This window comes from Ptychodera flava, unplaced genomic scaffold, assembly GCF_041260155.1.
Source record: "Ptychodera flava strain L36383 unplaced genomic scaffold, AS_Pfla_20210202 Scaffold_100__1_contigs__length_311780_pilon, whole genome shotgun sequence".
NCBI lineage: Eukaryota > Metazoa > Hemichordata > Enteropneusta > Ptychoderidae > Ptychodera > Ptychodera flava.
Window position 1 is genome coordinate 56,170 of NW_027248282.1, and position 19,006 is coordinate 75,175.

The 19,006-nt window shown below is 36.6% G+C and overlaps 1 long non-coding RNA gene across 2 annotated transcripts; it reads left to right on the forward strand.

Annotated features, from left to right (window-relative positions):
• The first annotated feature begins 145 nt into the window (after positions 1 to 145).
• LOC139126563 (uncharacterized) lies at positions 146 to 12,475 on the forward strand. 2 transcript variants are annotated; one of them, XR_011550638.1, is made up of 3 exons: positions 146 to 697; positions 1,345 to 1,514; positions 10,475 to 12,475. It is a non-coding gene; the product is annotated as an uncharacterized lncRNA (long non-coding RNA). The 2 variants fall into 2 exon arrangements; XR_011550639.1 differs by having other exon boundaries at positions 146 to 691.
• Positions 12,476 to 19,006: the final 6,531 nt, after the last annotated feature.

Consider the following 19,006-nt stretch of genomic DNA (forward strand, 5'->3'; position numbering starts at 1 on the left):
TTTCGGACCATGTATACCTTTTTGCACCAATTTTGGAAAATCTTAACGCAAGAGTTGAGAGGTACCAACAAACACATCCATGGATCCATGGGCTGAAAATTACGAACATTTCCTAAAATCTAGCCTGTATTTAACGATTAAAAATTACCTGCGAAACAGTTTTACGATTCAAAACAAAGTTGAGAAAGAATGGAGTTGTTATTTTCTTAAGTTATGGGCGAATTTTATCATTTATCCGTCATCGGGTAGCGTAACTTCGGCAATCTTCGGATACGACGCTGAAGCTGACGCTGAGTAGCGTCATTTTTTGATAGGGGTAGTGCGCGCGACAGGGAGCCTGTCACCTGGGAAATGGAATGTGTCATGTGGGAATGCTCACGTTTAGTCACGGAATATGAGATCAAAGGTCATAGGCCACGCTTTTACGAGCGCTTCCCTCAAATAATCATTGCTGTTCGTACGATCGTACTAATGCTGCATACAACTGTACAGTCTTCTCCGCTAGGTGACTGGGTACCGTACGCTGTGAGATCAAACCCGATTGAAACCACCGTATAGTAGAGAAAGTGCATGAGCACAAAGTATCATTTTTTATCAGTCATTTGTGATAGACTTGTAACAGAAGGGAATGAGACGCAATAACTGTTGCAGCACTCTAACCGACTCAGAGCAAATCGTGCGAGGTCCACGTGTATGTGTATGTACTTACTGATTTACTACTTGATCGCTGACTGGAGATAGGGAAAAAGGAGTTATATGGTCACAGCCATGTACGACTACCGTCAGTGAATCATGGACGGACGCGTGCAATTTACAGGTACGAGCATGCTACAGAGCTGTGTTTGGCGTAATTTATGGATAGAGGTTCATGCATATACCTTCTACATTTTGGAGCCTGTGTCTCAAAGACATCTTGAAGTTAATAATAAAACAAAGGATAATGTGGCAGTCAACGTCAACCTCCACCCTCCCCATCTTTGGGCATAGTGGGGCTTTGGAAATAGTGTTATGAAATTTGTCAAATATCCCAACCCTGGGCAAGACAATATGGAAAATCCCCACTTAATACAAGTAAATTCTCCACCCAATTGGAGGGGCATTTTTAAATTGTGTGCAAGTCCGTGTAAGTCACTAAGTGACTATGGGGATCAATATGAGGCAATTGCCCCACCTGCTCGGGCATAGTTTCATGGCAAACGCAGTCTAATCTCCAAAATTTGTCCCTTGTCGCCCGAGGTGGTGTTCCTAGGGGATCACATTGACTGCTGCTTAATTCTTTCATGAATGTTGGCTAATCAAGGTAAAGAAAGGCATCATTAATTCAAATATTTTGTCTCACTTTAGGATGCATACTTCAATAACAAAACGCAATAATGCTGATAGCATTATGAGCTGTGGACAGGGCGAAATGGTATGCACCATTTGCCCTCAAAGGATGTTCAAACCCACAGCCAATCCATGGAGGATAAAGAAACATATATCAGCACATATTAAATCATCTATACCATGTGGAGGTAGGCAGCTAAATGTACATGTGTTTCTCTTTATTGTCAATGTTCTTTGCTGTGGAAAGTCTTTCACAAAATATGTTGTGTAAATGTTTGTTATTTTTACTAGCAGTCAAAAAGAATTGGTAAATTGCCGATTCAAGCAAAGTTTTGTCATTTTCAGTCCACAAACTTCCATGTCCCAAACTCTTCTTACACAGTAAAGGATGCTCCTTTACAATGTAAATCAATTGCTGTTTTAGAAAGTTAATATCATATTATGCTTATATTCCCCTCGTCATATCTTAGTAGTAAAAATACTAATTAAGTATTGGAAGGGGTGTCTAAAGTTTTCAACCATCATTATTTTTAAAAACCAGTTTCCTCTAATAATTTCATTCATCAATTCAAATTAACAGCATTTGGAGTCACAAAACTACTCTAGTTCTTATAGATTTTCCTCACATCTACTACCAACATTAGGCTGTAATTCCTCAATGTCTAACTTGTCATGATACTTCAGTCAAAGTTAAACCGTACCAGGCAAGTTACATAAATGACATGGGACTTTAATCTCTCAATTGATATAGAGATCAATAGTATAGTCACAATTTTCATGCGGCTGTCTCTCATATGGGAATAGAGAGTTTCTCAACACAGCTCCAACCCCTGTATTGTTTGTTTTACATATCTTCTCGTATATTTTAACCTTTCCTTACCTATTCAAAACCCTTTTTAATTATTACACTTGCATTTTGTTGTTGCCATTGTAATTTAGACCTTTTGGGAGTCAAACACCTGTCACGTGGGAATGGAGAGTTTCTCAACACAGACCAAACCACAATATTGAGTGTCTGACACATCTTCTCCTATCTTTTAAATAATCATCTATTCTGAACCCATTTTAATTATTACATTTGAATTTTGTTCTATCACTTGTAATTTAGACCTTTGGGAGTCACACACCTGTCACGTGGGAATGGAGAGTTTCTTAACTCAGCTCCAACCACAATCTTTTGTGTCTGACACATCTTCTCCTATCTTTTAATTTTTCCTCACCTATTCTGAACCCTTTTTAATTATTAGTTCCAGAGACCAGCTCTGGAACTGTTAGTTTTTGCTCACTTTCCTTCTTTCTTTCTTTCTTTCTTTCTTTCTTTCTTTCTTTCTTTCTCTATTTCCGGTTTTACTACCATAGAACATGCTATACACAAATTTTACCATAATTACCCAGAATGCATTGCGACACGCTTATGACGTCATCGCTCAGCTCGGACGGGTTTTACGGGCATTTCTTGTTTGTTTATTTATTTATTTTTTATTTGGCATTGCTCAACTATCATATTGCGTTCAGTTATTAATAATTCTAGCTTTATTTCGCTTTGTTTTTTGTTGCTTTTTGATTTATTTTTCTCTAAATACTCGCCGTACGTGGCGCTATACTGTTTCGCCCAAATGCTCATGAAACAACATGGCCGCGTATCGATCGCCTCGCTCGCACACAGACAGAAAAGTAGCCTTTCCCTAAGTTTACAAGCGCGGCTGGGCACATCGTGTACCTAGGCGAGGTGGGTGTGCTCGAAAACGATGATCAATGCAAAATTTGGACTCAAAATCGGCTGTTTTGGCGGAGAAACTGCCCGCCGTATTTCTGAGGAGCCACCAGCGGTTTTTCCTATATCAGTCTGCGGGGCTGTGGTGGGAGGCCATTTAACGCCGGTAACACACAGCCCTGCCATGCAGAGCTAGGCATTCATAGTGAACGTACTGTCTGTCATGCACCGGCATGCGTTGGCTGCACGTAAAAGCAACTCAACTTTCCAAGATCAAATGGTCAGTATCTTGTGAAAACAGCGACATAGCAATGAAAATTGTTTTAGTCTGCGCTTTAATCAAATGAAAATGCATGTGGCTCAATTTCAACGGCCTAGGTCCGATGTTTCCTCTCGTCTGATCATCGTCGTAAATGACATGCCTCTTTACGGCAACAACTCAGCGCTACCCGTCAAGCGATTGATTTTTGCGTAGGTCAGCGGAGCGAAAATTATTGCTCTGGCTCGCGAGAATGTCGTCTGATAAACATTTCCGTGCGTCGTCGCCCCCGTATGTATCTGTTGCGTTTTTACCGTACATGTAGGCATTTGTAATCTGTGTACTGTAATTCCCCGGACTGCCTTGCTTTTAGTTGTATTATGGTGTTCACTGCTATCAGCCCTGAATATTAAAATCCAAAGCACTCTTTCATTCTGCACCTATCTTTGTCACACATTCTCTTGTTTCTTCCGCTGCTCTGGTCTCTGGAACTTCGCTTTTGCTTGCAAATGCTTTCTAGTTACATTTGAATTTTGTTCTATCACTTGCAATTTAGACCTTTGGGAGTCACTCACCTGTCACGTGGGAATGGAGAGTTTGTCAACACAGCTCCAACCACAATATTTTGTGTCTGACACATCTTCTACTATCTTTTAAGTTTTCCTCACCTATTCTGAACCCTTTTTAATTATTACATTTGAATTTTGTTTTATCACTTGCAATTTAGACCTTTGGGAGTCACACACCTGTCACGTGGGAATGGAGAGTTTCTTAACTCAGCTCCAACCACAATCTTTTGTGTCTGACACATCTTCTCCTATCTTTTAATTTTTCATCACCTATTCAGAATCCCTTTCAATTTATTACATTGGAATTTTGTTCTATCACTTATAATTTACACCTTTGGGAGTCACTCACCTGTCATGTGGGAATGGAGAGTTTCTTAACTCAGCTCCAACCACAATCTTTTGTGTCTGACACATCTCCTATCTTTTATTTTGTCCTAACCTATTCTGAACCCCTTTCAATTATTACATTTGAATTTTGTTCTATCACTTGTAATTTAGACCTTTGGGAGTCACACACCTGTCACGTGGGAATGGAGAGTTTCTTAACTCAGCTCCAACCACAATCTTATCTGCTGACACATCTTGTTCTATCTTTTAATTTTTCCTCACCTATTCTGAACCCCTTTCAATTATTACATTTGAATTTTGTTCTATCACTTGTAATTTACACCTTTGGGAGTCACACACCTGTCACGTGGGAATGGAGAGTTTCTTAACTCAGCTCCAACCACAATCTTTTGTGTCTGACACATCTTGTTCTATCTTTTAATTTTTCCTCACCTATTCTGAACCCCTTTCAATTATTACATTTGAATTTTGTTCTATCACTTGTAATTTACACCTTTGGGAGTCACACACCTGTCACGTGGGAATGGAGACTTTCTTAACTGAGCTCCAAACACAATCTTTTGTGACTGACACATCTCCTATTTTTTATTTTGTCCTAACCTATTCTGAACCCCTTTCAATTATTACATTTGAATTTTGTTCTATCACTTGTAATTTAGACCTTTGGGAGTCACACACCTGTCACGTGGGAATGGAGAGTTTCTTAACTCAGCTCCAACCACAATCTTATCTGCTGACACATCTTCTCCTATCTTTTAATTTTTCCTCACCTATTCTGAACCCCTTTCAATTATTACATTTGAATTTTGTTCTATCACTTGTAATTTAGACCTTTGGGAGTCACACACCTGTCACGTGGGAATGGAGAGTTTCTTAACTCAGCTCCAACCACAATCTTTTGTGTCTGACACATCTCCTATCTTTTATTTTTTCCTCACCTATTCTGAACCCCTTTCAATTATTACATTTGAATTTTGTTCTATCACTTGTAATTTAGACCTTTGGGAGTCACACACCTGTCACGTGGGAATGGAGAGTTTCTTAACTCAGCTCCAACCACAATCTTTTGTGTCTGACACATCTCCTATCTTTCATTTTGTCCTAAGCTATTCTGAACCGCTTTCAATTATTACATTGGAATTTTGTTCTATCACTTATAATTTACACCTTTGGGAGTCACTCACCTGTCATATGGGAATGGAGAGTTTCTTAACTCAGCTCCAACCACAATCTTTTGTGTCTGACACATCTTCTCCTATCTTTTAAGCTCTCCTCACCTATTCTGAACCCCTTTCAATTATTACATTTGAATTTTGTTCTATCACTTGTAATTTAGACCTTTGGGAGTCACACACCTGTCACGTGGGAATGGAGACTTTCTTAACTCAGCTCCAACCACAATCTTTTGTGTCTGACACATCTTCTCCTATCTTTTAATTTTTCCTCACCTATTCTGAACCCCTTTCAATTATTACATTTAAATTTTGTTCTATCACTTGTAATTTAGACCTTTGGGAGTCACACACCTGTCACGTGGGAATGGAGACTTTCTTAACTCAGCTCCAACCACAATCTTTTGTGTCTGACACATCTTCTCCTATCTTTTAAACTCTCCTCACCTATTCTGAACCCCTTTCAATTATTACATTTGAATTTTGTTCTATCACTTGTAATTTAGACCTTTGGGAGTCACACACCTGTCACGTGGGAATGGAGAGTTTCTTAACTCAGCTCCAACCACAATCTTATCTGCTGACACATCTTCTCCTATCTTTTAATTTTTCCTCACCTATTCTGAACCCCTTTCAATTATTACATTTGAATTTTGTTCTATCACTTGTAATTTACACCTTTGGGAGTCACACACCTGTCACGTGGGAATGGAGAGTTTCTTAACTCAGCTCCAACCACAATCTTATCTGCTGACACATCTTGTTCTATCTTTTAATTTTTCCTCACCTATTCTGAACCCTTTCAATTATTACATTTGAATTTTGTTCTATCACTTGTAATTTAGACCTTTGGGAGTCACACACCTGTCACGTGGGAATGGAGAGTTTCTTAACTCAGCTCCAACCACAATCTTATCTGCTGACACATATTGTTCTTATCTATCTTTTAATTTTTCCTCACCTATTCTGAACCCCTTTCAATTATTACATTGGAATTTTGTTCTATCACTTGTAATTTAGACCTTTGGGAGTCACACACCTGTCACGTGGGAATGGAGAGTTTCTTAACTCAGCTCCAACCACAATCTTATCTGCTGACACATCTTCTCCTATCTTTTAATTTTTCCTCACCTATTCTGAACCCCTTTCAATTATTACATTTGAATTTTGTTCTATCACTTGTAATTTACACCTTTGGGAGTCACTCACCTGTCACGTGGGAATGGAGACTTTCTTAACTCAGCTCCAACCACAATCTTTTGTGTCTGACACATCTTCTCCTATCTTTTAAGCTCTCCTCACCTATTCTGAACCCCTTTCAATTATTACATTTGAATTTTGTTCTATCACTTGTAGTTTAGACCTTTGGGAGTCACACACCTGTCACGTGGGAATGGAGACTTTCTTAACTCAGCTCCAACCACAATCTTTTGTGTCTGACACATCTCCTATCTTTCATTTTGTCCTAAGCTATTCTGAACCGCTTTCAATTATTACATTGGAATTTTGTTCTATCACTTGTAATTTACACCTTTGGGAGTCACTCACCTGTCACGTGGGAATGGAGAGTTTCTTAACTCAGCTCCAACCACAATCTTTTGTGTCTGACACATCTTCTCCTATCTTTTAAGCTCTCCTCACCTATTCTGAACCCCTTTCAATTATTACATTTGAATTTTGTTCTATCACTTGTAATTTAGACCTTTGGGAGTCACTCACCTGTCACGTGGGAATGGAGACTTTCTTAACTCAGCTCCAACCACAATCTTTTGTGTCTGACACATCTTCTCCTATCTTTTAATTTTTCCTCACCTATTCTGAACCCATTTTAATTATTACATTTAAATTTTGTTCTATCACTTGTAATTTAGACCTTTGGGAGTCACTCACCTGTCACGTGGGAATGGAGACTTTCTTAACTCAGCTCCAACCACAATCTTTGTGTCTGACACATCTCCTATCTTTCATTTTGTCCTAAGCTATTCTGAACCGCTTTCAATTATTACATTGGAATTTTGTTCTATCACTTGTAATTTAGACCTTTCGGAGTCACACACCTGTCACGTGGGAATGGAGAGTTTCTCAACTCAGCTCCAACCACAATCTTTTGTGTCTGACACATCTCCTATCTTTCATTTGTCCTAAGCTATTCTGAACCGCTTTCAATATTACATTGGAATTTTGTTCTATCACTTGTAATTTAGACCTTTGTGAGTCACTCACCTGTCACGTGGGAATGGAGAGTTTCTCAACACAGCTCCAACCCCCTTATTTTGTGTCTTACACATCTTCTACTATCTTTTAAGTTTTCCTCACCTATTCTGAACCCCCTTTAAGTATTACGTTTTCATTTTGTTGTATCACTTGTAATTTAGACCTTTGGGAGTCACACACCTGTCACGTGGGAATGGAGAGTTTCTTAACTCAGCTCCAACCACAATCTTTTGTGTCTGACACATCTTGTTCTATCTTTGAATTTTTCCTCACCTATTCTGAACCCCTTTCAATTATTACATTTGAATTTTGTTCTATCACATGTAATATAGACCTTTGGGAGTCACACACCTGTCACGTGGGAATGGAGAGTTTCTTAACTCAGCTCCAACCACAATCTTTTGTGTCTGACACATCTTGTTCTATCTTTTAATTTTTCCTCACCTATTCTGAACCCCTTTCAATTATTACATTTGAATTTTGTTCTATCACTTGTAATTTAGACCTTTGGGAGTCACACACCTGTCACGTGGGAATGGAGAGTTTCTTAACTCAGCTCCAACCACAATCTTTTGTGTCTGACACATCTTGTTCTATCTTTTAATTTTTCCTCACCTATTCTGAACCCCTTTCAATTATTACATTTGAATTTTGTTCTATCACTTGTAATTTAGACCTTTGGGAGTCACACACCTGTCACGTGGGAATGGAGAGTTTCTCAACACAGACCCAGCCACAATATTGTGTGTCTGACACATCTTCTCCTATCTTTTAACTTTTCATCATCTGTTCTGAACCCATTTTAATTATAACATTTTCATTTTCTGGTATCACTTGCAATTTAGACCTTTTGGAGTCACACACCTGTCACGTGGGAATGGAGAGTTTCTCAACACAGACCCAGCCACAATATTGTGTGTCTGACACATCTTCTCCTATCTTTTAACAGTCCGGGTGAGCTCCAAAATTGGAGACTCATTATGATAATATATTCTGGCATTCAGCCAATCATCGACCAGATTACATCATTAATAAAGTACAGGTCACGCTGGGTCACAAATTACCCACCAAGTGTGATCGGCAGTTTTGGGCCGCTTGTTAAGCCCCTGTCTTGTGAATTTCGAACGAATTTCGACAGTCAACATAATCCACGTGTTCTGCAGAAGGTCATGTCCAACAAGGAGTCTGATTAGTGAACAAATATTCGAAATATTGACGATTCATTTCTACCCCAAGTTTATCGATTTCGCTCAAGTACCGAGAATCATTTTGTGGATGTTCGTCATCTCTATTAGAAATACTGTTATAAAGGTTATTTGTGTAGGTACGCGTATAACATTTTGCAAGAAAGAAGAGCAATGTCAGAGCTTTAGAACGATACCTGTTTTGTAGTTGTCAAACGCAGACTAAAAATGGTACGCGATTTTGAAAATGTGTTGACAGAGTGGCCACACAACTGTTCCCCTACGGTAGAATTTGTATCGCTGCCATCTCCGACACAAATGGGGTATTCTGAACGATCTGTGTAGGTACACGATTTATATTTCGCAGGACTTCAAGCCAGAGTCTAGGAATCACAGCGATATATGGGGTTTGGTTGTCTTAGCCAGAATAAAACTGGTACGCGATTTTGAAATTGTGTTTTGACAGAGTGGCCACACAACTGTTCGACATTATGACAGAATACGGCGCGGGAGTTCGACACAGTATGGCGTACGTAACGAAGGACGCATGTGGAGGTTGCCAGAAATACAATTTTTACTGATGGCGTGCTGGCCGCTGATTGGCTAATGAGAGGGGGAAAATATTATGGTATAGCGCTCCAATTTTGGAGCTGACCCGGACTGTTTAACTTTTCATCATCTATTCTGAACCCATTTTAATTATAACATTTTCATTTTCTGGTATCACTTGTAATTTAGACCTTTCAGAGTCACACACCTGTCATGTGGGAATGGAGAGTCTCACAACACAGGTCCAACCACCATATTTTGTGTCTGACACATCTTCTCCTATCTTTGAACTTTTCATCATCTATTGTGAACGCATTTTAATTAATACATTTGAATTTTGTTCTATCACGTGTAATTTAGACCATAGGGAGTAACACACCTGTCACGTGGGAATGGAGAGTCTCAACATATCTCCAGCCACTATAATGCTGTGACTTATTCTTGATCTCCTACATTTATGTTTTTAGAGCTATTCTGAACCAGTTTCAATAATCAATTCGGAATTTTAGTTATCTCTTGACATTTGGAGCTGTCGGAGTCACACACCTGTCACATGGGAATGGAGACTCTCAACACTTCTCCAAACACTATAATGTTGTAACTCATCAATTTTCTCCTTCATTTTATGTTTTTATGAGCTATTCAAAACCAGTTTGAGCAATGACATTGGAATTTTATCTGTATTGCTATTTGGCCCTGGGTCGGAGTCATACACCTGTCACGTGGGAATGGAGTCTCTCTCATACCACATAAAACCTCATAATGACCATCATCCTTGCCACTTATACCAAAACTTTCACAAACAGTGCATGAATCTCTTGTAACAATACTCACAGCAATCATGTAGATAGCAAGATAATGGGAATTTTAACATTCAGTCAATTTTAAATTCTGTGAGCAATAAGAAATAATGATGATGTAACTTAGTCTATTATGCACTCACTAAACATATTTCCTGAACAGCTGATGTGTTGTAAGAGTATTTTGAAGAGACATTGATTTGAGAAAGTCATAATGCATTTTATCATACACTTTAACACCTCTTACCATCCCCCGTCAAAACATCAGATTTTCATTGTTGCAAAACACTACACAGGTATATTAAGTTGTCTTGCTGTGTTTTTCTTTTTTGTACTCAGATTTGCAGTTGACTATGTAGACGAGGTACTTTGCAAAGAAGCAGTTGTCTTGTGTCAAGAAGGAAAGGCATAAGCCTGAAGATGCAGACATTAGCTTTGTATAGTAATAGAGATTTTGCACATATAAAGGTTTAGTGAAAAGTTTTGAGCCTAACTATGAAGGAACAATGCCAGATCAATGAAGCTTGGTTTAAATATATTTCAACTCTTCAGATGACAACCTAGAAAAGGGACAAACTATCAATGGAGAGAACTATTCTAACCTGTTGAGGGAGTTTCGGGAGGCTGACAAAAATATGACGAAGGAAAGTTGAGAAAAGGTGTCTTGTTCCATCCGGACAATGCTCCACCTCACAAGTCAGTCATTGACATGGCAACAGTGCTTGACTGCGGCTTCAAACTCATTCTACGTGCCCACCATACTCTCCTGACCTAGCACCCTCAGACTTTCATCTCTTCCCCCACATGAAGAAATAGTTAGCTGAAAAGTATTTTGTGTTTTTAAGGCATTTTTTGTCATTTTTGGTCAAAAATCTTTTTCATAAAACAATAATTGTCATAGCTTTGATATTTAGTATACAGGTTCAAAGAGGTTATCAACATGTAATATATTCAAAATATGATAAAATGTACAATTTTATAATTCTGGAGCAATATTTGCCATTTTTGGTCAAAAAGTGTGTTTCTAAAATCCTGCTTGTCTGATAGCTTTGATATTTGGTATACAGGTTCCTATGGTCATCCTTGTGTGATATGTTGACATTGTGATGAAATCTTCTATTTTATATTTTGACACAAGTTTTACCATTTTTTGTCAAAAACTTTGTTTCGCAAAAGTTACTCATCTAATAGCATTTTTGTCAAACTGCCTGAATAAGTGTCCAACTAGTGTCAGAGACGGATTGCAAAGACACTGTATAAATGACAGTTTTCTATGCTTGCTACTGATGAATGTCTGTGTAAATATGGATCTGTAATGAAACATTCTTCTGTCATAACAATACATGGTATTGCCAAGGGACCTCTGCACTCAGTATATATTTGGTGTAATGCTATGTACGTCCTCTATACTGTCCATGCCTAAAGTAGCTACAGGAACTTTGACCCTATGTTTCATTGTTCTCCTTGTGTAACGGTAGTTCTAGTCTGTTTGTACATCACTGTATTTACACAAAATGAATACAACCTGAAAACTCCTGCATGGTAAGCCATGACAATGTTGTATTACCTATGTGGTCCAGTATTTTCAAATAGCTCAGACGTAGTACACTCTGACTCAAAATATTTAGCTATGAAGTATTTCACATGTACTTACATATTTGCTCTGCTTCAAATGCATGATTGACATAGCTACGTCTAGAACACTACAGTATGTATTCACAAAAATGGGAACACGATTAGAAACAAGAAGTGACATACATGTGAAACACAAAGTTCAATTCTAAAGAGAACAAGTGATTGATCTTCATGAAACTTGTGGAAAGAGCATTGGTTGCACTGAACTGCAGTTAGCAGAACAGGAAACAGGCAAGCTGTGTAATTGAGGAGTTGCCAACAATGTCAAATGCAATTATCGTCTAGGCTGTAAATGATTAAACAGGGAAACTCAAGCAAATTGCTAAAACTCTACCAGATTTTGTTGAAACTTTGTATGCAGGTTCTTTATGGTGATTCCAGTCACATTTGTTCAACTTGTGGTTACAGTTTTGAAAATTGTCTTATGTATTTAGGATCTGTTTGTCCCATTGCTATGGAAGTTGAAATGCATGTTCCTAAAGATGACCTCCAGTACCTAAGTTGGAGACCTTATTTGCTTTTGTCATTCTTTTTTTTTCTGGTTTAAATATTTCTTGAATGGACCAATTGAAACAGAATGTGAGCTTGACGGTATTTTTTATCATTGCGCTGGGTGACCCATTTGTTGTTTGATTTTATAATACTGTCCATGTAGCTGTAGCTGAATTTGACCTTATTTCTTTTGAGAACTTTAGTAATTTGCAATCCTTACATATATGTTATTTACAATATATATATATATATATATATATATATATATATATATATATATATATATATATATATATATATATATATATATACACTAAAAAAGCATATATATATATATATATATATATATATATATATATATATATATATATATATATATATATATATATATATATATATATATATATGCATGCATGCAAGTCCATCCACTTCAAAAACCTACCATCTTAGTATTTGGTGTACAGGAGTGGAGATAAGAATTGGTTCCAGTGACAATTTCAGTGCCAAAAATATACAAATGAAAGGGGAAGTTCACCAAGGATGATTTTGACAGTGGACATATTATTATAAGTGATTCATTGTTTATGCAAGGATCCTCAGTATAAACAAAAGTTACGTAAATACTAGCCTGGTTTAAGCGTGGGTGAGTGGAAGATGGTCCCTTCCATATCACATAATGCAAACTCCAAGCTTGGAGCTTTTTTCCATGATTCAAATTACATGGGCAACTTCATATACTATTTCTATTGGTTTTTGTAAAAAATCTGTGAGTTATAAATGGCGAAAAAAGCTTTCACGGGGTAAATGACTACAAAGTTAGCACATATTTAAAAATCATTCTTGGTGAATTTCCCCTTTCATTAAAAAAGGAAAAAAACAGCAAATAGCTAAAACTCTGTAACCACAGACCAGCTTTGGTTGAGACTTGGTATGCAGGTTCTTTAAGGTGACAAGTCACTTTTGTTAAAATTGTGGTTAATTTTTATAGTTGTAGTTTTGTGCAATTTTCAAGTTTTTTGTCAAAAATATTCTTCCCATTGATTTGAAATTTTGAAGACATGGGGCTAGTTTCTGTCATATATATTAAATTGTGGTTAATTTTCATAAATTTTATATAGTATATGAAACATATTTACCATCTACCATTATCTTTTGTTCAAAAAATCATTTTCTCCAAGACGTTTTTGTCAGATGCGGCTTCGAAACATGTGTGCTTGATTCTGGGATTGTCTTCTGTCTTAGTTCTTAAATCGTAGTAAAATTTTCATCTTTGTATTTTTGGGCATTCTTTCGCATTTGTGGTCAAAAAGTAATTTTCTCTGATTTAATGATTTAATGATTTATGGTAGGTAAAATTTATTGTAAGACCGTCAATATTTGTAAGAATTAGTGTATGACTAGCACAACAGGAGACTGCACTCTTTTTTAACAGATTGAAGTCTATGCGCATCATGTTTACAAGTGAATGCAAATTTACCAGATTGTATGTTGTTGTTACATCGTTCAAGATAATAAAATATATGAAAGGTATCATATTGTGTGTTGTCCTACTTCAAATATTTTTTGTCAATAATACATAAAAAGAAATTGAATAGACTTAAGTTCACATTACGTCATTTTCAGGGTAATAAGACTGATTGATAGATCACCACAATGTCATCAGCATTAAATAAATAGTATATTTTTATATCGACTATTGAACTCACAACTGTCGGTAAGGTTATCATTGTAATTAGTGAATAGTATGAGGGAGAAGACTACTGGCTGATGTCCATCAACGAGACATAGATGTAGCAAAATGCGCACACCAAAGGCAGATAATACCCCCTTTTATTGTCAACATATTTCAGTCAACAGCTAGACAAGGCCACATACTATTTTTCTTCTTCAAACAGACAAATAAACAAAACCAGGTGACATACTGAACTGGCGTTTCGTGGCAGCAAACTATAACATCATGTTCAGGGTATTATATGTTATGCAGCAGTCAATGTAATCCCCGAAGGACACCACCTCGGGCGATAGGGGTTAAATGTGGGGGGATTAGACTGTTTGCCATGAAACTATGCCCGAGGGGGTGGGGCAGTTGCCTCATATTGATCCCCCAAGTCACTTTCACGGACTTGCACAGATTTTAAAAATGTCCCATTCATTGTGGGTGGGATTTTCAAGATTGTCTTGCCCCAGGGGGTGGGGCATTTGACAAATTTCTAAGACTAATTCAAGAATCCCCAACAAAGCTTATGCCCTGAGGTGGGGAGGAAGGGGGTTGACATTGACTGCCGCATGACAAACATGCAGTCTGGAATAGGTCCCACAGGAAAATTGCACAGAAGTTAGGCACAATAAATATTTGTTTCCAAAATAAGTATCACAAAAGTAGTAATTTCACAGTAATTTCTAAATTTCTTCTGAAGTACGATAGCCTGCAAAATATAACGCCCTTCGTTTGGAGGCGATATCAGGTCAAGTGCACAAACATTATCACCAAATAACAATTTTGCCACAAATTCCATTGTATGACATTTAGGGGTGGACCATTTGATATCCGGGGGAGGTCTGGAAGATTTTAGAAAAAGTGTTTTTTCCAGCAGATACAAAAGGAAATAATTCTGCCTTAGATGATTTTAGATAAATGAACACACTATGTAGATACATGCATATCATCTCTTGTGTGTTGACCAATAAATAAGTTTGTTCTCTGGTATGATTCCGACATGGACAGATTGCACTGACAAGTCAAATGACAGAATTTCAGAAGATGTTAAAACAAAACTGTCATCGTCAAGTATTATAATCCTTGGCATATTTTGGCCAACCAATAAACCAATTTACATTTTCAAAAAATAAAATCAAAATAGAACTAATTTTCAATTTTCAAATGGTTTTATCATCTTGATTATTAGCTTTTAGGCATATATTTCTAAATTTAAAATCTTTGGGCTGACATTGGAACGTAGGAAACAGGTATGTATATGTATAGGTGTGTATACTGAGGATGGCGCTTTGCGGGCATTCAAATTTCCCTCTGACAAACTCTATTAACAACAATGCACATTTCTGTTTTTTCAATTTACAATATACCAAATGTCCAATTTTCCAATTTCATTCGGGGAATGGCCCTGTATCTTTTCATTACTATGGTAAAAATAACTGTATTGAATTGGAATTAAGGTGTAACATTTCTCAGTGTGACCAAATATATACCGGTACTGGGGGAGGGCTTGGTTATGATAATTCGGAAAAGATGCTTTTAAAAATTAGCGGGAATGAGGGACTGGTCAGTTTCTTTGGCCAGGGAGGCCATTGGATTCATGGGGTGACCCTGTGTTTTTACTTTGGTTATGGTGTCACCTATTTTGAAATGTCCAATTAGGGGGGTCAGTGTGTTTTTAAAGTTCGACGCGGGCTCATACTTGCCTAAAATGCATCAAATGCATCGTGCTAGCCATGAATTCCATCATTCAATTTCATATTCGGCGCGTAACTTTAACGATAATGAGATATATTTTCCACAGCCCCGTCCTAGTGCAAAACGTTAATATATCAGACATACATATATCTGAGATATATGTATGTTTAAAATTTTTCGGCACGCCCTTCAGGCGCATTTCTTAAAAATATCAAACAAAATTTTTCAGCATGCCCTTCAGCTGCATGACTTTCATACATCAGATATATATATATATATATATATATATATATATATATATATATATATATATATATATATATATATATATCAGACATATCTGGATGTTTAATATTTTTGGCGCCCCCTAGCGCAGGACATTAATATATCAGATATATATGTCAGAAATATCTTGATGTCTGTAAATTGAATGTCTGTTTTGCCAAGTGTACTAATCATTATGAAATCTACAGTTCATATGAAAAGCATGACAAGTTCCTGACAATGTATGTTTCTTCCATGAGAATTCAGTATTAGAAAGCAACATGCACTAATATTTCACAATCACATTTTTCTTACAACAGTTCTGGACATGTTGTTGTGCATAAAAAGAATGGCGTACATTCACAGTTCATTAAAAATACTGTATTAAAACTTTACAATTGACACGTTTAAGTTCTTATTAGTGACATGACAATAGTTTCATTGAAACACTAAATCAAGTATGTACAAGTCCGTTGATTTATGATAAACAGATTGATTTGGCAACATCGCTGCATTAAAAAAAAGTCAACATGTGGGGAAAAAAATAATGCCCCACAAAAATCTTCTAACCCCCCCCAGGATATCAAATGGTCCACCCCTTAGGGGTGGATGATAATCCTACATTTGTATCGAGATTTCAAACAGATACAATGTTTTCATTACATCATAAACAATATCAATCTGATTAAAATCAGATATAGAGTTCCGCAACGTCTTCTTATGCGTACACGGTATTCTCTTCCTGTCGCCTCTTATATTCATGACTTTGTACACAATAGAATTTCAATGGATAATGGTAGTTTTAGTAATTCCTTTGGGAGACAACTGATTGATCTTTGCATTCAAAACGGCTTACAGATTTTAAATGGTAGAACTGCAGGGGGTCTTTATGGAAAACCAACTTGTTACAAGGGAAATGGATTTAGTACAGTAGATTATGGTATTGTTACAAAGAATTTGGCGAACCGTATAGATTATTTCAAAGTATATGCTTTTAAACATTTCTCTGATCATTGTACAATAGGTTTTTCTATAAATATAAATAATATTGTGAAGCAGTCAGTTGATGTAGAGTGTAAACCATGTTCAAGTAAATATTTTTGGAATTATAATGCTAAACAAGATTTCTTAAATACTCTGCAAAGTTCATCTATTCAAGAAGACTTTAGAAATTTTAATATTGAGTGTCATAGCTCCCATTCTTGTGATAATATTGTAAAAGTATTTTGAAGGTATTATTCACAAAGTCTCAGATCGCTGTTTACGTAAGGTTACGCCGAAATTGAAAAAGAAGAAATCAAAAGGTGGTTTTCAGCCTTGGTGTGATAAGTCTTGTTTTTCACTTCGTAAAGATCTTAAAGATTGCTGTAAATTGTTGAATCGCTACCCAAATGATCCACATATTAGAGGGAGATGTTTCACTCTAAAAGAGAATACAAAAAATTGTTAAAATATAAACGGTCAACTTTCAGAGAGAGTCAATTAAGGAAATTAGAAAGGGTTTATTCCGAAGACCATAATGATTACTGGAAATTGTGGAAGGATATTTCAGGGAGTCATGTCTGTAAGAAAATCGACTCGTCTATCTCTCCTGCTGAATGGTTTTATCATTTTAAGCAGTTAGGTGATTTTCTTGTGAAGAAACTGATAATGTTTCTAAACGTATCATATCTGAATTAACAAAAATGGAAGCTGCCAATGGATATGATGTGAACGTTATTCTTAATTCCACATTTAGAGAATTAGAAATATTTAGGCTTTGCATAAATTAAAATCAGGGAAATCCCCAGGTGTCGATGGTATTTTGAATGAAATGCTAAAATATGGTGGTTCTTCCATACTTACTCCATTGTGTTCATTATTCAATGTCATCCTCAGATCAGGAACATTTCCAAATGCTTGGAAAAAAGCATATTTGGTCCCTGTGTTCAGATCAGGTGATACATGTGATCCGTCAAATTACAGAGGTATTTCTATAAATAGTTGCCTTGCAAAATTGTTTACCTCTGTGTTGAATAATAGGCTTCTAAACTTTCTTAATAGCAATGGTATTCTTTCGCCATTTCAGTCTGGTTTCAGAGCAAAGAGGAGAACTGCAGATAATCTTTTTGTTTTGCGTTCTGCTATCGATCAACATATCTATGCGAAATTTTATCAGTCAAGCTGTAGTCCCAGTCGTAGGTACCTTTATTGTTGTTTTGTAGATTTTCAGAAAGCATTTGACAGGGTTTTGCGTTCAAGTTTACTTTGGAAATTACAGAAATATGGCATTAATGGTAATTTTTATAGCTTAATTAAGTCCATGTACCACAACATTAAGTATTGTGTGAAAAGTAACAATTGCTTTACTGAAGAATTTGACTCCAATTTAGGAGTTCAGCAAGGGTGTAACTTAAGTCCAACTTTGTTTAATATTTTCATAAATGATCTTCCCAGTACATTTGGTTCCAGTCAGGACTGTCCTATCAAACTTAGTAAACTCCTTATCAATTGTCTAATGTATGCTGATGATCTTTTATGGATTTCAGAATCTGAAACAGGCTTACAAAGCTGCTTAGATAAACTTCATAGTTTTTGTCGTGAATGGAAATTATCTATTAACATAAAGAAAACGAAAGTTATGTGTTTAACAAAAGTAATCATCTTTTAAAAGGAGTTACACTCACTTACAATGGAGTGACTCTTGACTTAGTGAAAACGTACTGTTACCTTGGTTTTGTCAATACCCCAAATGGTAGATTCAAAGGTAATTTTCATAATCTTAAATTGAAGGCAATGAAAGCTCTTTTCAGCCTTCGTAAGGGCCTTCAGAATGGTTCACTTTCTGTAAAAGTTGCATTATCACTGTTTGATAGTTTATTGTTCCTATTATGACATATGGCTGTGAAATATGGGGATATGAAATTAATGACAAATGTAACTTTCTCAATGATGTTAGTATATCTTATTATAGATTTATCCTAGGAGTATCTAAACATGCACCGTCTGATGGTGTTGTTGGAGAGCTGGGTAGATATCCAATTCACTTTATGGTGATAAAGCACATGCTCAAATACTGGCATAGATTA